This window comes from Phalacrocorax carbo, chromosome 5 (assembly GCF_963921805.1).
Source record: "Phalacrocorax carbo chromosome 5, bPhaCar2.1, whole genome shotgun sequence".
Lineage (NCBI taxonomy): Eukaryota > Metazoa > Chordata > Aves > Suliformes > Phalacrocoracidae > Phalacrocorax > Phalacrocorax carbo.
This window is the reverse complement of record NC_087517.1, coordinates 1,308,649-1,331,493: the sequence shown is the minus strand read 5'-3', so window position 1 is coordinate 1,331,493 and position 22,845 is coordinate 1,308,649. Positions and strand designations below refer to the sequence as shown.

The 22,845-nt window shown below is 46.6% G+C and overlaps 1 long non-coding RNA gene across 1 annotated transcript in view; it reads right to left on the bottom strand.

Annotated features, from left to right (window-relative positions):
* LOC135313661 (uncharacterized) overlaps window positions 1-22,845 on the bottom strand; it is a 93,336-nt gene that overhangs the window by 15,225 nt on the left and 55,266 nt on the right. The window contains exon 2 of the long non-coding RNA XR_010373206.1: window positions 17,487-17,660. This is a non-coding gene — a long non-coding RNA (uncharacterized LOC135313661). The remainder of the gene's footprint in view (window positions 1-17,486; window positions 17,661-22,845) is intronic.

Here is a 22,845-nt window from a genome sequence, read left to right as displayed (position 1 = left end):
ACATTCAGGGTGATTTTCCAGTTCCCATATGGAAAAGCGATAAAGTATAAAGACGGCGACGATAGCGGGTTTCCAGAGTGGATCTGTACGAGCAGCATTGTTATTCATAACGTTCATCATTAACGTTAGCATCTCGAATAGCGGGGGAGCAAATCAAGTGCCGTCCCTGAACGTAGTGACCCTGCCTGCACCCCTGCAGAAGGCAGGAATTTTGCCCATCACCTGGCAGGAGCGGCTGGAAAGATTATCTAGTTAACACAGGCTTGATTAGCCAGCGCCCGCCAGAATTAAACACGCAGCAGTGCGGAAAAAACCCAAAGAAAGGAGAAAGTCAACAAAGGGAATACAAGAAATGCTGCTGACAAAACAGGTAGCGATATAAGGACGTATATTTATAGCCATGTGAGAATCTTTTTTTTAATTCTTGTCTATTAAAGTGCTGGATTCAAACAACACCGAGAACTTCAAAGCATCAATTTCTGTATTTCGTTCACCGACTTTGACTTAGTTTATTTAAAACGTACTTGCTCTGAATGAATTTATATGCAAGCCAATGGCAGCAAAATGTTTCCTTCCTATAATGACAATTCAGTTAAAGAAAATTCTACAAATTGCACAAAACCCTCGGGGAGGCAAAGCCTGTGTGCTATGGGAGGGGATTATCTAACCCAAGGGCCAGTCTGTTAGGCTGATTTTTAAAAAACATTTGAATAATGGATACAACCTCGAGAACTTATATCTTACTGCACTTTTACTAAAAGGAAAACTTTTGGAAGTCTTAAAGATTTTATTTTCTGACTGTGGATTCTTCATGCAAAAATTATCCCGTGAGTGTGTATATCAGATTTGGCGTTCCATGAATGTGAAGGTCTATGCCTTCAGGAAAAGCCTCCAGAGGAGCTGGGCAGCCCTCAGCAAACAGGCTAACGTAGGTAAATGAGCTAATCAAGTGTTATGTCGGATTTACATGGATCACATTAAATAAATAAAAAAAAAAGGCAATTAATGACATTTTAAAGGAACAACCTGCTATGTCTTAGGAAACTTGAAAATTTAAATTGCTAGTTTGATTTGAACATACTGAGATATTAGCACTTAAAACTGAATTTCTGGTACTTCATGTTGGACTCGATGCTCCTTATGGGTCCCTTCCAACTCAAGATATTCCATGATTCTATGACTCACGACTTAACTGCGACTCAAAACAAGCACAAATCATAAGCGGATAAAGTTTGAGAGGATACTGATCTCAAACTCCAACTAGCAGCTGGTACGTTCTGGTAGCTGAAGGATTTTAATTCCACTGTTGAATGAGAGAACGAAACGCCTGCACTAGCCTTGCTGCTAATTAACGCTCTAGTTGATCGGCGCTAGCTAGTCCAGGACAACATATTTTTTGGGTTGCCTGGGTTGTTTGTGTTTGAGAAATTATCATCACTGACTTTTTATAATTATACGAGCCCAACTCCTTTGCTTATTGAAACCCTAATTGCTGCTGCCAACTTTGTAGAGAACGAGGTTAACTTCATTACAGTGTTGCGACCACGAATGACGCCCGGTTCTTCCTTCTGACCGCGCTCAAGGTGAGCTGGTCACGTCTGTCCACGCTGCTCTTCCAGGGGAAGCCACGGGAACTCTCACTAACGGTTTGAACAACTTCTGCTTCGAACTTCAATAAGCTTTTGCTTTGATGCTCTGCGATGCCACCACAGCACTTCCCGCAATCACCCGCCGCTTCTTGCGGAACCTGCTGCTTGGTTAGAAACTTCAGTACCCTCATTCAGGCCAGGTTTCTTTTTTGATTCCAAATTTCTTCTACACATAGTTAATATCCTCCTCCTTCCTTCTTCCCTCCCTTATAAAGGATCTAAATAAAGGATTTGTATTGTGCTGCGCCTCAAGATGTGGTCTTTTTGGTCATTGCTATCTTCATAAATCGTTATTTATTAATGAATCGTTCTCTACACTGGCGGGATACTTCAATATTCAGCATTACTTTCAGCTCAGCTTCACTGTTCTTATCAACTTGCATGGGAGACGCCTAAATTAAACGTATTTTAGATTTCTACCAACTACTGTAGCCACTCTGTTCTTGAACGTGGCTTTGGGGCACGCCTCAGAGGTCGCGCAGTCCTTCTATTAGACGTCTCTTTTTTGCATTGTGTAAAATGGAAATGCTGCTATTTTTAGCAAACCGTGTTGCGCTCTTAAAAACGGAGGAGATGGAGGTCTTTATCGATGCGTGTGGAAGATGATTATTACCTTCCTGAGTAACGGTATCAATATGCCTGAATATCTCTATCTAATGGTACTCCAAAACTATGTTGACATTTTTGCTGACATATTAGAGTTTTAGTAGTGCTATATATAAATTATCTAACCACAGCCAAATATTGGGCCTTTCAAACCAATTCTGGATCACAGTGGGATATACACACACATCCCTCATTATTGTTAACGAGGCCTCCTCCGTAACGCTGAGAATATGGAAGTTTAAAATCTCACTAAAATTTAGAAATATCATACCTCATCCTTTTAGGATTATACTTTTTCTCTGAAGAAAAATACATGGCACATGCACATCACTTTTTGAAGTGGTTTCTAGCTAAGCTTTCACCTGAAACCCTGGCAAGAGCAACATACGCAGCGCTTCTCCCACCCCCCTTCGCGCGGTTTGCCACCAGCACCACCAGCCTCAGGTTCAGCTCTTGCTGCTTTGTTTCTCTTTAGAGCCCTCTCCTCGGCTTGCACCTGCACGTACCCCATCCTAACCGGCCTCGCATCTCATAAGCAACCCCAGAGCTGCTGCTCTGTAAAAGCTGGCAGAAGCACCGGTGATGAAGGGCAATAGCTGTGCCTTGGGGCGGGAACCACCGCTTCAGGGCGTTAGGAAGCCCCAAATGCTGCTCCTTTCACACCCAGCCAGCCGGTGCCAGAACCCTCCCAAACCGCTTGGACCCCCGGGGTGGTACTGAGGCTCTGGCTGAAGGCTGTGCCCCCCGGGCGCTCCCTGGAGGGATGGGGAGGGCCGGCCACCAGCCGCTGCTTCCTCCCTTTCCCGTCCCTTGCTCGGACAACATTTCTGCTCCATTGGAAAAACCCAAGCGCCTGCAGCAGGGTCTCACCGTTCCGTGAGCCGTGGATACCCCAGCAGCTGCTGCTTACAGCTTCTGTCATCTCAGACACTCAAAATGGGCAATTTATGCCCATTTTACAGATCCAGCTCCAGAGTAGCCAGTTTTGGCCCTACCAACCTCCTGTCTTGCACAAGGGCTGGCCAGGCATCTCCAGGGAAATCTCGCTGTCCCCAGCCCGCGGCCTGCGCCAGGAGGGCAGTTCCCCCCCCACTTTCCTGGTGGGGCAGGACCCCAGCACGATGCTGGCTCTGCGAGCACAGGCTGCCACCACCGCGCCCCAGGCCCGGGGGGTGGGAAGGCTGCAGCCTGCTGAAGCTCCTGGCATGGCAGCTTGCCTGCCTCGGTGTTAGACCCCAGGTTATTTTGTTTTATTCTACCCACGACATCTAGTTCCCGCTCTGGAAATTTTTTTTTCACTTATTTACACCAAATAACTTTTTTTTGTGTGTGTTACAGATTTTAACAATTACATTTTAACTCTCAAATCTCCCCAAGAAGCTTAAAAAATGTAATGTTTTGGATTTATTTTTCAAAACACAAGAGTAGGGAAGGAGCTGGATTTTTTAAAACGCATTCTATCTGTGACTGGGAGTTTCTCTGCTCCAGAAAACCCCTCCTATATTTCCAGTAAACCTGCAGCTGCGGTGGAAGCACAGGTAAATTTGCAGCCCAGCAGCGGTCCCCCGAAGCAGGCCGGGGAAGGGAGAGCAAGGGGCAGCCGGGCAAGGGGCTCGATTGACCCCCTCAGCTCTAAGCACCGGTGCAAATCCTCATTCCTTTTTTCCATTCTACAGATGTTTATTGCATTTTCTGCATTGTGACCCAAAAGGATTAATCTTGCAACTTCATTTTGCATAGTTTCTTAAATAGAAGGCAAAAAAAAAAAAAAAAAATAGGGGAAGGGGACAAAACCAAAACAACCCCAAAGCCCACCCCCCCATCGTGTCTCCGCGTGCCTCAGCTGCACATCATACATGCGGAACATTGAACCATCCTCTTAAATATTATGACATGGAGAAAATCACATTGTGCTTTAACCTATCAACAAAGGAGCAAAGCAATTACAGAGCTAAACACAGTCGAGGAAGACCCAATAAAGAGAAATCCAAGAAAATTTGGTGAAAATTCTTAAGGGGCCTTACAATGTTTAATCATGCTTCAGGCCTAAATTAATATTCTGCTTCTAATTCAAAAGACTGAACCACAAAGGTACATCTTTTGGGTATTTTTAATAACCATAGTACAACACTCTGTGAATTAGCAGCTGGTCTGACTGGTATTTTACTTTTTCTTTGCTTACTCAAGTAAAGCAGTTAATATTAGTATAATCATCAAACTAACATTAGTGAGACAGAAGGACAGATTTTTTTCTGTATTGTAATGCAGAATATAAAAAAATTAAGCCAAGATTTAGAAATTCCTTTGTGTATTAGTTTAAATAATTTCTCTTATGCAGTTTCAATAAAACAAAAAAACCTTTGTTATATTCATCCATTTTATAAAACAAACAATAGATTAAAGAGTACATAAACACACGGAAGATGGTAGCCTGACGCCCAGCGGGTGAGAACAAAGAGCCCATCACGTGCTACTACCTACTACTACCCTCGCGACATGAAAAATATTTGTGGAAATAAATGCATCCTGTTCAAACTGGGTAGAAAAATACATTCCGCTAAGTTGAAAGCGCTGGTTAGTAGATTTACTGCTGGATTTTAAAACAGAGGTAAACTTCTGGTCGCCGTGCTTCCCACTTCAACCCCAGGTGTTTGCAAATGCGGCGGCGGACTAGATGCTTGGTTTCACATCTGGTTTATGCAATAACCCTCCCAACTAATACCTCTTTACCCAAGTTGTAGATGGATTTTGAATAATCGCATACAGTTGTCAAGGAGAAAGATAATTTCCCTTTAAATAAATAAGAAGGAGAGACTGGAAAGCTCAAAAACGTTAAACAAGAGTACATTGCAACTCTAATTTGTTCACATTGCTCCGCCGTTGAAGAGCAATGACAGGCCATCAAATAGGGCTCACGGACACCGCAGAGCCGGCCTCACCTGGGGTTTATGCCATTTCTGGGTTTCTAGCTTGGGCGCCGACAAAGAGCCATGAACTTCAGCACATAGGTCCCCAATTTCACACGATTCCTGCTTAAAATTGCAGCCAAAGGAGCCTGAAGCAGCACTGATCACACGCAGCATTTCCCATCATCAAACTCCTATTTCTGCTCGTCTTGTATCCTGTTGCGTTTGTTGTACAAAGAAGAAAATAATAAATCTATGTAGATGGTGGGGAGGGTGAGCAGGAAAGAAGGGGAAGGAACTTTTGTATCTGGCAGTATACGAATGCCCCTCCTGGTAAGTGTTTTCGTCTAATAATTGCAGGTCTTTGTACCTCTGCAGCTTTCTGTTGGTTACAGCACTCTGTGTTAGAAAGTGGTGTTATATACCGATTCCAGATAAAGAAAAAGCTGCATCCTCCAAAACTGTTCTTCTGAACAACACACCCTCAGCGGGCGGCTGCCCCGGTGCTGCCGAGAGCAGAGGAGGTGGCCTGGGCTCCTGCTCCCACCGCCCGCGGGGAAAGCGCAGCGCCGAGGGGGGCACCGGCCGCCGCCAGGAGCGGCCGCAGGAGCCCCAGCCCCACGGCGGCAGGCTCCTCGCCAAGGGCAGCCGGCAAGCGCGGCCCCGGCTCTGGGCACCCGCGGGACGGGCCCCTGCGGGCTCGCCCTGGGAGCACAGAGCAGCCCCGCTCTGCAGTTAGGCCCCCGCAACGTGACGCAGGTAACATTTTTAATATCTTCATGGATTAGTGCCCTGGTAAAGCACAGCTTATGACGGTGTTTACACAGGGTCTTAGCTGGAGTCCCGCACTCAGTGCTGCTCCGAGTCCCTCTGCGCGTGGCCATCTGCTTTCACAGGGGGGCTTTGCTCGGGGAAAAACAAAGAGAGACCTAACACGAGGGTCTCCTCCTCCTCACAGCCCCCGCCCATCTTAAACCCCAGCGAGAAAAAGCCTTCGATCGCTAATCAGCCTTCATCAGAGCTACTTTAAGGGAATCCTCTCTTTCTCAAGGAAAAAAGAGCGTTTCCTGCATGCTGCTCAGCCACGCGCACGCTGCCCGTCTCGTGCAGCACACGGAGAGGACAGAAACGGCTAGGAAACGTTATCCCAACTCGCGGCGAACACGCCGTCCCGGTGGTGTTGGTCCAACTTCCGTGGGAGGGGCTGAAGTGTAAGGAAAGGTTGGTTTGACAGAGGAGAGAGAGACTTCGTTACGCAAAGGGTGACTAAAAGAGACCCAAATAACAATGAGAAAATTCAGAAATTACCTAGTGTAACGTGTAACATTGCAACGAGCCCTTTTGTGCACCCGTGCGCACAGGAACACCCAGGCACGTCAGCCATCGCAGGCTCACTCCCCGGTATTCCCAGTAAAATTAAGCTTGATTTAAAGGATTATATCACTTTGTCACATTTATTTTACGTCTACTTGAAAACATGGCACATAGTGCAAAAGGATGAGCCAGAAAAATCGAAGTTAGTTAAACTATTAAATCAATATGTGGGGAAAAAGAGGGAGAAATACCTTAAGAAATACTTTGTAAGTAGTGAGCATCTGAGAAAATCCTCAGGAAAGCTTAATTAAGAAGGAAAAGCGATTCTGTGCCAAAGCAGGAGCTTTTAGCACGCAGGCCATAAAGGACACACCCCCTGCTTACGGGCATGGGGTGCTCACGGCGTGTATGGGGAAAGCAGATCCCCTGCACGGTATCATGGCTGCACAGAGGCAGGTAGGATGCTGCGGTGGCGGGCGCGAGGAGGCGGCGCTGTGCCTCGGTCACCGCCGGCCGCTGCAGGGCAGAAGCCCTGGCGAGATCGACCAGCGCTCTGATCCACAATGGCAAGTCCCATCCTTCCACGTAATATTCGACGACAACGTAATTTAAGGTGTCCCTTCCATTATTCAAATGCATAAATAGCTACGGGGTGAGAAGACAGCGAATACGGCGTGGAGCAGAAACAGGAGGGCACCGGCAAAGTAGAGCGAGAACAGGCGAGCGGTTTGCCTGGGTCTGAGAAAGCCGCCCCTGGAAGGATAACGCGTGTGAAATGATGCCGTATTTGCTGACCTGTTCAGGAAGGGGAGCGCGTGGGTGGCCCTGGCCGCGCGGGACGCCGGCTCTGCCGCGGGGCCGGCGGGGGGGATGCCGGGAGGTGGTGGTCCCTGCGCCGAGGCGGGCGTCCCCTCCGCAAAGCGCCTCGCCTCCACGCGCGCTCGCGCCGGCTCCAACACCACCAAAACGTGCCACGAAAGAGCCGGCGAAAACTGAGGAGGAAAAGAGCGACACAGAGGCGCGGTTGGCCGAGAGAACTAAATGCGGTTCTCCCAAATCCCAAACCAAGCGAGTGCAAGGTCAGAGTCTGATTTCACTAAACAAGGCTATCTTTTTTTGGCCCGAAGCATTCCAATCCCAGCCTCTCATAGACTCACGCTGTTTTGCAGCGCTTCGCTCTTCCTTCTTCCACGTTGTTCTGGCCAGGAGAAGACACGGGCCACTGTGTCTCGGACTTGCCCTGCCTGCTGTCACCCATATTTTATGGGGAAAGCAGCCATTCCACTGAAAGCCATGCCTTGTTTGACTGGCTTCTCAAATATTTTCCAATGAGCGCAAACGTATGCAAGAAAAAGGCTCACCGTGAGCCTCCGCGGGTCTCCTCCTGGGGAGATCCGTGCAGGATCTACCGCGATGGGGTCGCAGCCCCCAGCACGGCCACGGTTCAGGCAAATAAATAGTAATGACTGCAAAGAAGCAGAGACTTACTTAGCACTAAAAGATATCCAGAGAAAATTAAAGGAAAACATTTTGCTAGTATCAGCCAAGGGAGGATGGCCAGCCCACGAGTCCAAATGCGCTCATCTCTCTCCACTGCAAATATTGGAAGGGATTTGGAACAAAGATAGTCATTAAATAGCAGTTTGTAAAAAGCCCGCTGCACTTAAACGGCAGGTCGGCCCCCTCGTCCTGAAGATTTTTTTCATGGCAGAGGAAACCTGAAGCCGTTTAACTCTCTCTTGAACCTCTCTTCAAAAACTTTAATGTTAGTTATCTAGTCATACATTTGAGGCATTTTTATTAGAGTTTTAGTACCTTTAATTATCTGCAAATTTCTCCTTCGTTAGGTATAGAAATGAGAAGAAAACACCGCATCTGCACCGCAGACCAGTCCCACCGATCACCTCCCCGCGGGCGTTAGAGCAGGGGGACGGGGCTGCCCTGCAGAGCACGATGCGCTTCAGGCGGAGCGCGGATCTGTGCGGAGGCCATTTCAAAAAACCAGTCATTTCATCTTCAGAAAAATTAAATTTAGCTCGCACAGGAAATAGCGGGGCGTGAAAGTGCCTCGGGAGGTCAGTGCCTAAGCCCAGCTGAAAAGACGGGAGCTCAGGGAACGCACACGCGGCATCGGCTTCGTGGAAATCTGGCTCATGCCATGTGGTTTTTTAAGGGAGCCTTAAAGGTGCTTCTGAAGATTTGAAAATATGTTCTCATGGAGGTGGCTTGTTGTCTATTCGAAGGGTTTCAATACATCATTTAGTTAATCTGTGTTTTCTATATTTAGCCAAGTTTAATCTATGAAACTATCGATCTGCAAAAATCAGCTGGGTAAGTAACAAAACGTCTCATTTAAAATATTTGAAGAACAAGTTCTGCAAACCATGCGCTCTCGTATTCTGTGATTTCCACATGTCATCCTGACACTAAGTCTGAATAAATAAGAAGAAAACAAGTCATATTTTTTTGCAACACCCAAAAGATTTGAGGTTTAAAACCCCCCGAGGTGCAGAAGGTTGATTCTGCGAGCAGTTGCCCCCACTCACGGGATGTCCCTGGGGTGTCCCCGCGGTGCGGGGGCTCCAGTGCCCAGGGCCAGGCTGGGTCCCAGGTCCCAAACCCCCTCCCCAAGGGTGCTGCCGGGGCCCCCCACCCCCTTTTCATGCTCCCAGCGCTGCCAACACCTCAAGTGTTGCGTTGGTATAAATAGTTTGAACTATTTAAAGGGATTTCTAACACATACACATACAACGTTACTATACTTAGTTTCCTATCTTCTTCTCCACTAGTAATTTAATTTAATTTAATAGCTATATATGAAACAGAAAAGTATGGCAAATAAAATCCCCCATGTTTTATAGCACGTCTTCAGACTTATGAGCCTGGCCTCCCTGCCTGCGTCCCGCTTTGCCCGCCTACCTGAGATGAAGATATGCTGGTACAGATGATTATTTAGCTGTTCGCGTGCGGTTTGCAACACCCATCGACACAGAGCGTGTGCACCTCGCGCTGCGCCAGGATACATCTGCAAACACTCATGACAAGAGAAGGAGGAAAAAGTTATTCATAAGATTTACCCTAACAGAATGTAAGTTACGATGCGTTACAGTGCTTGGGTTTTTTTCTATAAATGCAGTCAAAATCTGACAAAAGAAAATCTTCTAGTAATGCTTTCAAGCATGTTTTGGGTCTGCTTTTTACAGTAGGAAATTTAAAAACAAAAAATAGTTTGTAGTATTGACAATGGGACTGTTTTCAAGGTGAGCTCCTTACTATCTTTCATCATGGACATGAAGGGTCACTGCCTGGATGCAGCAAAAGTGTTGTAAATCGTTGACACTGGTGTTAATAATGGGTGAATCTGTTTATAAAAATATTCTTTAATGCCCCCCCCGCCCCGTTTCTGCAAATGTTGAAATGGAGAAGACAATAACCACCCCCACCACCCCCCTTCCTTTTCTTCCTTTTTCAGGTGATTTTGGAATCCCTGCTTTGTGCCACTAGTGCACATCAGTGCACTTTTCCCGCCAAGGGCGGTGCTGCAGCGCCGCAGTGACACCCACCCCACAAACTTCTGACCTCATCAGAAGACAGAACTATAAAAGAAATACCTGGTAAGACACAGTTTTCATAGTAATTTCAGCCCAATTTTGCCCATATTATATTAGAGAAATGAGTTGTAAAGCACATTCTAAGTAGAAGAACTATAAATATCTCAATTTTTTTTTTTTACTGCACTGATTGATTTCAACTAACAGTAGCTCCTACAGCTGCTGGAAAGAACAAGCTCGGTGTCCCCCACCCAGTAAAAAAGTAGAGACTGTGCCCCTTGCAGCCCCGTTGGAGGGACCATTCGCTCTCCTGCGGGCTCTGGACGATGCTGCCACGGCCTCGAGCTGGTGCCTTGCTCGGCTCTGCTTCCCAGGGCGTTTAAGGCTCAAATCTGATGGGGCCCTGCTGTTTCCCAGGCAGAGGCGAGCGATGCAGAGGCGAAGCCTGCGCCGGCGCGCGCTCTCCCGCGGGCTGCGTGCCGAGCCGCACGTCAGCAACAAGTCGCTTCGCTAAACGGGAATTTAAAGATGTTCGCAAGCCGCTCTCCTCCGGCCGCCACCCCGCTGCCACCCAACCCGAAACAGCCTCAACGGAAGCAGAAAAAGAAAAGGGTGGGGTTTTTGAGCACCTAAAGACCTGCCGCGCTGCGCACCGAGAGGCATCTGGGGTCCTGCGGGGTTTCCCGACGCCACGCTACGCTTCCAGCGGGGAGAGCCGGCGTGTCGGGGCAGCAGCGGCCCGGCGGCCGAGCCCGCTACGAGGGGAGACGGTTACATCAAAGCGCTCGCCAGTATTTCTCATTTATTACAGTATTTGTAAAACGTTCAAACCTTGCATATAATGCGTAATGCTATTAAGTAGAATATCTAAAGTACTTAAACTAATTATGCCTATTTTGTAAGATTAATTATAATTAATAATTTAATATATTTTATCATTTAAGTCAGTATCCGTTCTGATCTTTAACTTTAGAGAGCACACTGTATACGTACCACATAATTAGGGCTTATGTATCACATAATTAGGGCTAAATACTAGGAAATCAGGCTAATTAGACCAAATCAAACTGAATTATTTAAGCTTTTTTTTTTTTTTATTTTAGATGTAGAATATTTAGTAATTAAATACTGATTTCATTTTCTTGTACTCGCACGTCTCACTTGTCTCTCAGCCGTCTGTTTTAATGAAGCATTATAAAAGTGTTTGTCACGGAAGCGCGGGACGGGGCTCACTTCGCCGGCGGGCAGAGAAGGCGCCGGGCGAAGCACCCCGTCGTTGAGGCTTCAAGCGCAGCCGAGCGGCAGGAGCATCCCGAGCACGCCCAAGGCTTTGCCCCGGCTCGGCACTCTTCGACCCGCAGAGTGCTCCCCCCGCGCCAGCACCCTCCTCGCCGGGGATCGGTCAGCGCCGGCCCGCGGCTGGGGGTCCCTTGCAGCAGAGCAGCCCGCGGGTGCTGGGGTGAGGCTGTCCGCGGCAGCCTTCCCCACCCCAATACTGAAACTCCTTGTAGTACCTGGATAACAGCATCGAGGCATTAAAACCAATTTTTGGCAGTAGCTCAAAGCTTCTCCGGTAGAAAGCGTTTAGGACATACGCTGTTGGCCATATTACATAGGCACAAAGCATCATATAATAAAGTCTTTCAGATAAAGCATGTTACTGCCAAAAAAAAAAAAAAAAAAAGCAGAGAATGTAACCAAACAAAAACAGGGCTGGAGGCAAAATCCTCAGCGCGAGAAAACACCTGCCCTAAACCAGGCTCAGCGAATTTGTAGTTCGTTTCACACGTACGTTTACAGCTATAAAAACTTCTGCTTTTCTACGGAGATTAATTCATTTCATTATAAATCAGCAAAAAAGACAATAAAGCTTAATTACAGTTTACCGTCCTTCTCTGCCAGGTGATCTAAACCCCGTATCTCTTCTAACGCCGCGCCGCGGGCCAGGGTTGCACGCAGCCCAGAGAGCCCAGGCGCGGGCAAAACAACCTCCAGTGACAGTCTGGCACCACGCGCAAAAGATGGGCTGCTGAGAGGTCTTCCACGGCAGAGCTTCGACGAGAGGTAGGATCGGTTAAGGGCTTGGGAAGGGAAAAAAGCGTCAGCTTCTGCTAGCGCGTTTATCAATTTTAGCCAGCTACAGGATTGATTTGAAAAGAAAATACATCGATAGGCCAGAAAACCAGGATAACCTTAACGTGGCTGTGGGCAAACGAGGAAATTACTGCGAAGTCAGCAGGGTTTTGGGCGGGCTGAGGTGATCGCGCACCCTGCGACAGCGCCCTGGCGGGGCTGGCTTTGGGGTGCTGCGCCCCGAATCCCGACGCCGCGTACGGGCAGCTGCCGCGGCCCCGCAGGCTCACGTCCCCGCTTATGCACGTACCCACCCTCAAAATATAAATATTTAAAGATTAATACGCCTCTGGCGGGAGCAACTGAAAATATTTCCGCTATCAAGGTAAATGTTAAGGGAATCCATACGAGATCAAAGGGCCATGAAATTGAAAACAATCATATGCCAAGTAGTCGGGGTCCTTTTGTACGTGTGGCTTTCGCTTCTGCTGCCTTATCCAGCGCTCAGCCGAGTCAATAAAAGGAATCCAATGGACTTCAAGGGGCTTAGAGGGAGCCCGCAGCTTCGTCGTGTTTTGTTCTGAAAAAAAATTGGCGTTCCTCTTGTTTAAAGTACTTAAGAAGAGATTTGCCCACTTTGACTTTTTCCAACAGTGGCTCTTGTATCAAAATAAGTTGATTTCTGCGTGTTTCCTAAAAATCTCGAGCATATAAAGGCAAGGAATGTGGGGGCACGGCGGAACCAAGGGAGCAGGCGGCTCCGGCGCCGGGTCAGCCGGTCCCCTGAGACCCAAGGCAGAGGGGAATCGGTTCCTGAGGCCACGTCAGGTGCGGGGCTTCTCTGGGGAAAGCAGCACATAAATACTTAACTTGAAAGAAAGACCAGGGGCGTGCGGTCCAGCCCCTCGCTGCCCGAGCGCAGCATCTCCAGCAGCATCCCATGAGCAAACACCACCCGCTTCGCCCACACCAGTCGAGCTCCGCTAAGAACCGTGATCACCAGATTACCAAATTACCACTTTTTCTGGGCTCCGTGGCAGAGCCCAGCCCAGGCACCCGGGGCAGTTGTGGGGCTGCCGGGATGAGCCGAGATTTATTTTCCTGGTGTCCTTTCGGGTGTTGAAGAGGGTTGTTTGTTTTTTTTTTTTTTTAATCGGGCCTTGCCTGTACAACTTAGGTTCTGCACCCGCACCAATTCGGCGTTTGATTCGCCTCGGCAGGAAGGCGCCCGCTCCGCTCCGCGTCCTCCGGGCTCCAACCACGGCGCAACCTCAGCGTTTGGTGGCAAAATACAGGAAAAGAATGGAGCTCGGAGAACAAATAAACAATTAATAAACATTGATTTTATGGATTTGTGTTTCTCTCATGGCCCTGTAAACAATATCTGCGGTGTACAATTCATGAAATTAAGCTATTTTGATTTTTTAAAATAGCTTTTTCGGAATCATTATTTTATTTGTAGTTTATTATACGTTTCAAACTGGCCTGGAGACATCCTCTCTCGGGATCAGCTACACCAAAGTTTTCTTAAAAGTCAATTTTCATTTACTTATGTGAAAGGAAGAATGTTGGTTTGTTTGGGTTTTTTTTCCATATTTTTCCAATCACTTTTTTAATACCCACTTTGATCCGACACAGAGCTCTATCTAGGCGAAAGTGTCCCATTTCAGCTTAAAAGAGGGATTATTCACTAAACCTCAAATTTATGAAAACGGGCAACTATCACTGAAACGGCAACATATACTTAGTTGCATTGTTGACGACTAAATTAAGACGAGTCAGTATCATATGGGAATGGCTTTATATGAAAATACGCTCAATCCACATACTGCTATGCAAAAATTTTAACTCACCTGATTTAAAAGAAATCCCACAATTAATGAGCACCGAAGAACTGTGAAATGCCAATGCAACCCTTAGTTTTTTTAATTAAATAGGCCCCTATCCACAGTTCAAGAAATATAATAAATGTTTTCAGATTTAAAGCATTTCACAGCGATTCCCACAATGATAGCAGCTCCGTAACTTCCCGTGCAGCATAGCCACCAAGAATAATTTAACACCCATTAATAAAGGAATTTTCAGAGGAACTCAAGCTCAAATTATATCAATCTTCTACTGTTCCAAAATAAACGCATCAGGTGGCATTTAAATGCAGGTGGCTAACCATTTTATCAGTGCACATATTTAAGCTATTAGAAATATAATTAGAAAAATTAAATTAAACACACTTAATGCAGATTCTAATTCTGGCAACACTGTCCTTATCATTATGCCATTTTTATAGCAAATTATAAAGTATGTCTAAATTGTACAGGTTTGTTTCTGACTGATAGCTGAACTCAGATAATTAAGTTGTTAACCATGTACTTCAGTGGTCAACATGGTTATATATCTTTGTCTTATCACTACCCCTCCTCCTTGTTTCCACAGATCTCAGGGGAAGCAGATGAATGGCACTTGACACTACCCACCTACACAGCCGACTGATTAGACACAGCCCTGTACCACAGGTACACTCAATTATATGCTTTTCTGAGATTCAAGCATTTCCTGAAGCTGGGAGCGTTGGGAACTGTTTATCCGATGCGTTTTGCAGCCGAGGGAAACCGCAACAAAACGTCCTTAAAACTCTCAATACTATTTTATCACCCTGGGCCCGTCAGGCAGACCGGCTGGAAAGGGGTTTATTTCATTAATAAGGAAAACGACAAACCCTCCCTACCGCAAATAATTAAACTGCTTCGGAGCGTGCCCGTGTCCAAGGCGCGCACAAGCGGCCCCCCCTCTCCCACCCGAGTCCGTCCCCGGCTCTGCCTGGGGGACTGGTGGGTGCCGAGGGCTCTGGGCGCATCCCTGCTCCCGCCAGCCGGGACCCGCGGAGCCATCGCCTGGCTGCCAGGCGCCGCCCCGACTCACCGACGCAACTGCAGGGAAATAAAAATACGGTTGATTTGCCAGTGGGTTCGATCAATAAATAGAAAAATATAGACACAGATATATATACATAAAAAAAAGAAAAATCTGGATTGCAGTTCTCCTAGGGAAACAATCGATATTCAGATAATATAAATGTATTTCAGTACATGCTGGGGATTGGATTTATAATATGAGAGATTACCTGTGATACATTTGAAATTTAAAAATTGGGATCACTTGAATGCTTTGGCTAAATTGCTGCATGTGTAATTCTATGTGTGTAAGCTTTCCCTTAACTGAAGAAAAATCACATGGGTTTTATGGTCTCTAGATCTCCTGGTATCCTGTTTTCATCAAAACTGCAAAGGCAATGAATTAAATAACTTCCTGAATTTTAGATGTCTTATTCCAAACTCACTTTTGACAGCTCCCTTCGTCCCACTCAAAACACCTGGGTTCACCAGGTTGGTATATTTTACCACGGAAAACTAATGTAAACACATGAAAATGCTACAGAGCGACTTAACCAAGCGGCTGGCTTTACCTATGGCCATTATAGTGATTATTATGAATGCGAGAGCTGGGTTAATGGCACAAAATAGACTTTTTTATCAGATAGTTGCAGTCATTTCGTTTTCCATTTAACCTGCCTCTACACCGAGCGCTGCCTACCCTGAGCATCAGCACGGCTGCGTCGCAACGGCCATGGACCTAATGGAGTTCCACTTCATTGCTCCTAAATGATTACAAACTAAATATCCTCAGTTTAGAAGAAGAATATGTGGTTTTTCCCCATTTGCACATGAGACAGTAACACACAGGGTTATTTTTGCAATATGTCATCAATAAAGGTTTTGATGTCGTAACTCGGTTACAAAAATTTTATCTTGTTGGCGTTTTTGTTTTACTTTTTCCGCCTCCCACCGCAGACAATTTGGTGGAGAAAAGAAAAAATCCACCCTGTTCTCCATATTTATTAACCAATTCAATAGGATCTGGTGGCTCTCTTTTAAACTTCTGAGCGCAGGAAATATTTCAAAAGATACCTCCTGAAAGGAAAAGGAAGCTACTCCGTGCGGTGGGGGGCATCGCTCCTTCCCTAGAGATCTTTCCAGGAGAGCAAAACCACACACATACATATAGGCAAGGCAGGCAGGATTAAAGAAAATCCTTTCCACAATGCATTTTACTGCTTTTCATTCTACCTGATCGGACTGAACTATTCTTTCTAACAAATATGTAATTATTAGTGTATAAATTTAACACCTAGCTATGCTATAAGGACAATTTCTTTCTTTCTTTCCTTTACTTACTTAATATGAAAAGTTATGTCTGGCATCTTTTTTTTTCTGGTTTTTATTGGGTTTTATTGTTGAATGTTATTTATTCCTAAAAATATCATTAACTTTCCCATACCTGTAGATTTTCATTGTTGATATCTTTAAAATAACGTTATAAGATTGAGGATAATTGTCCAAATCATTTTTTTTATACCTTGCTCTTGAGTATTTAGATATATGTCCCCTTTCCCTCCCCCACTTCTAGGGAGAGCTGTGTTGGGTGTGCCGCGGCCTGTTGTGAGCCCGTGGGCTCTCCCGGCTGAGCACCGGTCTCAGAGTGAAAACAACTGGATTTCAGTCCAGCGTGAGCGTTGCTTTGGTGAGATTTTTGTATCTTGCCTAACTGTTAACTTCTGGGGACACAAATTCTACTTCCCAACCACGGTGACATCCTGGCCGTGCTTAGATGATGTAGCTGCTGGTGTAGTACAAATAACAGCGAGAGGAAACTCAACTGGGAATTGGAAAGAGAACCTCTGGCGACTGCTCCGTGTCCACACTTCCCTGCTGAGGAGAACTCTTTATGTGGTTGTTAAATGCTTAAGCTTTATTGTCTTTGATTTAAAGCTATAAGTTAATGACTCTGGTAGGAGGCAATGAGTAGAAGAGTGATGCTGGAGCTAGCACGCCCGGCTGTTGGGTGTCCGGCCACCGCCCGGGAGCTCCTGCGCCTGCTCCGCATCACGGTGGGGCTGGATGCAAAGCCAACCGCCACGGAGCCTGGGCAAAGTTGGGTGCCTCTATCTGTACCCACCCTTGAAGACACATTCCTAAGAGACTTTGGGTTGGTCTACAAGCACGTCAACATGCACTTGGGCTGGGGATTTGAAAGCTGCTCCTATCCTGCAGTGCAGAGCACTGACATAACCCACGCAAGGTTTACCAGCAGGTTGAAATCCTCACAGCCTCTGAGAAGATGCTTATACCCACCGCCATAAAAACAACCTCAGCTCTGGGTAAAGGAGGCTGCTCCACCATCTCCCTTCATTCTGCATGTGGGTTATACAATAGCAGGCCTTCCCTGCCTAGAGACTCTGCCTCCGTGGGCAAATCGTACACATACCATCATACATGCACAGACCTTCACTCCTTCTTCACCTTCTCAATGCCTGCCAAGCGTGAGCTCACCCGCCAAGAGAGCATGGAAGGAAAGAGAAGTAGATCCCCAGTCCAGGTGCGATGCAGCTGGGACACAGCGGTGCGCAGGACTGGGGGGAGACACGTCGTTCCACCCTTGGCAAAGGTCTGCAGCTCACGAGAACCACCATTTTCCAGAGGAGAAACAGAGTTCCTGGCTGGTACCTTCAGAGATAGAAAGAAACAGAAAGAAAATGAGCTTTCCCTCCTTCTTTTCTTTTTCTTTTTTTTTTTTTTAAATCATTGTCATCTTCTAGGCATTCTACCTGTGAGGGCAAGAAAGCAGTATGGGCAACAGCTGCATCTATATACATATTGACCCACCATAAACCATGCGGGTGGCTTTTCTTTCTAACTATTAGCACCAGTAACAGTACTACTATTTTATCACTTTATAAGCCTATAGAAAAGTCTGGGGAAAAAAAAAACCATGTAAAGTTAAAACTAGAAAAAAGCATTAGATTAAATACTTAGGACCAGAAAAACTTCTTATCTTTCTCTTGGAGCTGAGGTTTGAGGGGATAAAAACCCAACAAAACCATCATTGTTGACAGTGAGAATTTACTTAGGAAGATAAAAGTGAAAGCATTTGTGTGAGCAGAGAGGGAACAAAAGACAGAAGGAAGGAGTGACATCAGAACAGAGGTAAGAGAGAACTGGAATTGAGGAATGGAAGAGGAGAAGAAATCTAAAAGAAGATCTGGGTATAAAATTAACCTTGCAGAAAACTGGGGGCTGTGGAAATAGAGACACAGAAAAAGCAGTTGCTCCAGAGTTCCCAGGTTAATTTTCCTCTGGTCTGGTTTAACTTTTAAGGCCGTTTTTAACCTTCATTTAGCGATGTCAGTCCGGATGTCCCACAGTGACGACGGAGGACCACCACGGGTGAGCTCTCCCACTTCAGCTGCACCAGCCACAGCCACCAAAGAACCATCTCAAAGGCGACAAGCGTACGGGCAGCACGGACGCCTAAACACCTTCCCCATGCGGCCGGCACCAACACGTGAGCCCCTCTGAACCGCGCAGCCGCCCTCATGGCCCGCTGGAAACGCCCCGTTTCATTGAACGCCACCTAAACCGAAGCGCCCGCGTTCCAAACACCGCCACCCACACGCCTCGCAAAGGGAAGCGTCCCCGCATGCCGAGCACGCTGTATTACCTGGGAGATGGCCAGGGCCAACTTTGGAGATGGCCCTTCGCAAGTCGTTTGCCAATATACGAAAATTAAAACGGAGCCCACAACCAACGCTATTTGAAAACCTCTGGAAGAACAGTGTGAGAGACTTCTAGTCCACCACCCGAACCCTGGGGACTGCTGTTCACCACACGCAGCCTACTTTTACTCAAAGTTTTATAAACACTTTTGTAGTCAAAGATTGATGATTTTAATTTTTATACCAAGACGGGGGAAAAATTTCGGACAGCATGGGGAGGTGGGGTAATGACACTGCCCGGTAGCATTATTTTCTCAGCAACCACAGTTTATATTGCCGTTACTCCTACCAGAAAATACTGATGGTTATCAGCGAGCGTTGTCCTGAGGAGAAACCTGTCTAACGATGTAAGAGGCCAGACAACACGCATATGTCAATATTTGCTTTTTACTCCCCAAGTAGTGTGCATTTTACATCCGGCTGTACAAAAAAAAAAAAAAAAGTTGCTTTATCTAGCTAAAGTTTCAAAGAAATGAGACAATGAGCAACACATGGGATTTTCTGTGAATTTGCCCTTTTCTTTTAGAAAACCAATTGTTATGTCGTGAAATCTGGAAGAACAGCCCCTTTCTTTTCTACGGCCTGTGTAAAATGATTTGAGTTTTTATGGTTTTTAAGACGCTGTGCTTAAAAGCAGGTCAGCATGCTGAAAATGTTATCCTGACATATTCTAAACATTAATTGAAATGAAATAAAAATAAAAAAAAAACCATGAAGGCCAGGCAATCCGATAATTTTGTGAAGATCAGATAATCCTTAAAGAAAGCAAGCAACGGAAGCAAAAACTAGGAAAACCCTCGCTTTGCAGTGACAGTTAATTTCATAATGCCTTTGCAGCTGCTAATAAACAGAATGATTGCTGCACAAGAGAAATCTTGTGGTCTCTACTCTATCACTACAGAGGGCAGCAACAGACAACAGAGCTCTTTAGCATTACAGAGGAAATGTTAAACATTCCCAGTAAACAAGGGCGCTGGGAGAGGCTGGTCCTGCCGGCAGACCAGGCTCCTCGCTGGGCCGCGGTCTGAGCTGGTTTGTTACGCGTTTCAGCCTCCTTTGGATGCTAACAGGCGAGCGGGCTTGGAAAGCCTTAGGGAAGTCTGGGCTGCTTAACAAGTTAAGCCCATCTTCTGCCAATTTATCAAACCCAGATATTAAAAATAAGCATAAACCATGAGTCATAATATATGAGCTGGGCCGTATGGTAGCGAGCTAAATTGATTTTGTGCTTTCTTTCCCACTTTACGCTCTTGCTTTGTTTTCTGTTACGTCTCTGGGAGATGAGGAAGCAAAAAGCCGAACAGCTGGGAAGCGTGTCCTCCACCGCCCGCAGACCGCGCGCCGCAACGTACGGCGTAAAGACATTTACTGTAAAGACGTAAAAGTTCGAATCGGAAGAAAGTCGCTCGGTTTAATATATTTAAAAGACTTTCTATATAATTTTGTTTCAGTAGTAAAAAAAAAAAAAAAAAAATGCATTGGGGGCGGGGGTGGGGCGCCTGGCACAGTTATTAGCAGTGGTCGCATCCTCCTCCGGCTCCGGCAGCAGATGCAAAGGAGGGCAGCAAAGGTCTTATGATCAAACGGGAGGAAAATGACTGACAACATGGAGCTAGTTCAAAGGAACTAATGGAATAATTAGTTCCAAAAAGACTAAAAAGACTGAAGAATTCATGATGTCATAAAAAGCAGAGCTACTTAAATTGGATTAGAAAATAAAAATGACACGAACATTGTAAATATTCACAGATCACATCATTGACGTGTAATGTGCCGTTAAATGATGTCAAATTAAAGGGGAAATTACATGTGTAAGAACTAGGAAGAATAAAGGGAAGACATTTTAAAGATGCACAGTCCTTCAAGTGAAAATCCCTATTTTACATCAGGGCTGATCGCTGCATGGGTGAGGAAACTATGCGAGAAGAATAAAATAAAATATGGGAAAGAAAACATAGGGTAAAAACATCTCAATTTAAACGCTGCGGTGAAAGGCCGTTAACTTCAGAGCCAGCACAGCTTCTTCTCAGCGTGTCTTTGTAAGGCTGCTCCCAGCCAAGGTGATGCCCAGAACCAGGCGCTTTCACTGCTTAAACCCCATTAAAATTAGTCCTAATTTATTACAAAAAAACCCCAGCAGTCAAGTGCACTTTCGCAGGGGAGTTACCCTGAGTAGGGAAAGGGACTTTGCTCCAGCGGTACTTTTGATTTTTCTAAATTGTTTTGCAATTAACACAGCGCTACGTGAGCGAAAGCGAGCGGACGTGAAGACGGCACTTCTGAACCCACAGCCTTCCAAAGCAGAAGACGCTGCGATGGAGACTCTCGATGATGAACGCCTCGCGTGCAGCATCCAGAGAGGCTCACAGACCCTCAGCCCGAGTGAGGTATCAGCTCGCCCATGGCGGATCGCAATGTTGTGGCAGTTAATTGACCTATATTGTGCTCTTTCAAGTGAGCTTGAGAAGAAGGTCCTCCCAGCTCCTCTCCCTTCCCTCCACGTGCTATCTGAATCTTCTGCTCCAAAGATGGCATTTAAAACTCCCCAAAATACCTGCATAATAAAGGGTAAAAAGATACTCTGCGCACATATATATGTACATATCTTTTCCCCCCCCTCGCGGCCCTTTCCATCTCAAAACTCTGTGAGGTGCTAGAAACACATTGCACATAACCAAGCAACCCGAGATTATCGGCATTATCTCACCCGCTCTGCCTGGTGATAAGATGGTCTGATGCGCTCGCTCTTGCGATAACAAGGCACCGACTTCGCTTCTCGGCGGCGCTGCCAAGGTGGTCGCGGCATTCCTTAAGCAGCCGGGCCTTTTTCAGAGGAGATTATTGTCCGCCTGTAATTTAGACCAAGTCAAGCCTGAGCCAGTGCCCATTCACCCCGCTACTGAAGCTGGCCGTATGGTTTCGGATGAACGCGGATCTCTTCCTCCAGCGATGCTCGGCGCGGAGCCCCGTCCTGCGGGTCCGGTGGGTCCCGGCGTTGGCACGGGGTGAAAGTGCTCGGCGCTGTCAGGAAGCGCTCAGCACATCTCAGGATTGCTCACGGTGTAATTACCCTCGTTAGCACCCGGTTAAGGCATAAAGGTTAACACCTGTACTGCCATAAAAATGTCACGCTATCCTTAACGATCAAGACGTCAGTTTTGTCTTATAGCCAAAAGATGCGTATTTACATTGCGGTGACTCACACAAACATACATATTCACTGGGAAACATAAAAAGTATATGTCAGGAAAAAGAACAACTTTTCCTTACGTTTTCCTGCGGAGTTGAAATAGTGCCGCCTTGATTCGTCGAAGACTTCGGTACCCTCTCTGTGCACACCAGGGCTTCCAGCAGCCTCCTGCCCACCCCCCGCACCGCCCCAGCGCGGGCGGGAAGGCTGCCGGTGCTCTCCCTGACAAAGGCACAGAGGCTCGGGGATGCTGAAAGACCTGGAGATCCAAGAGCTGAACTTACAGAAAGTAACTAAAATACTTAAACCGCTTTTTAAAACGTAATGCGGTGCCTCTTAATCCCTCCCGAGTGTAGTTTTCTGTTGTTCATGTCAGCTGCCTCACAGGCGTGAGGAACAGCAGAGGAAGGGAAGGACGGGTACCGGCACAGCCCGAAGAAAGGCAGAATGTGCTCCGCAGTACCTGGTCCTTGGCTTTGTTTTGTCTGGAGGGTCAAGATTAAAACATATGTTTGAACAAGCAAGGGGAAAGACAAAAGGGTCGCTTTTATATTTCACTGTTACAGCTATATGTAAAAAAAAAAAAGTAGAATTGTTCTGGACATCACCGGGTGCACTTGAACGCACTTAACCATGCGGCTCCTATTTTGACCAAGAGATCATCGAATCATTAAGGTTGGAAAAGACCTCTAGGATCAAGTCCAACCGCCAACAGTCCCGCGTCTCCCAAGATGACCTCTCCCGAGCAGTACCTCTGGCCGGTTACGTGCTGTCCTGTTTGCCACGAAACGGCAGGCAGGCCGGCCCGTTTCGGGTAGGAAGGCAAAGCCGGCGACAGGTCGGGGCTCCCAGCCCTGCCTGCGCGGTGCCGGCAGCGCTGCCTGCTGGCGCCCGCGGCAGAGAGAGGGAGGATTGTCCTGTAACTTGTATAGCTCCAGCCTGTAGC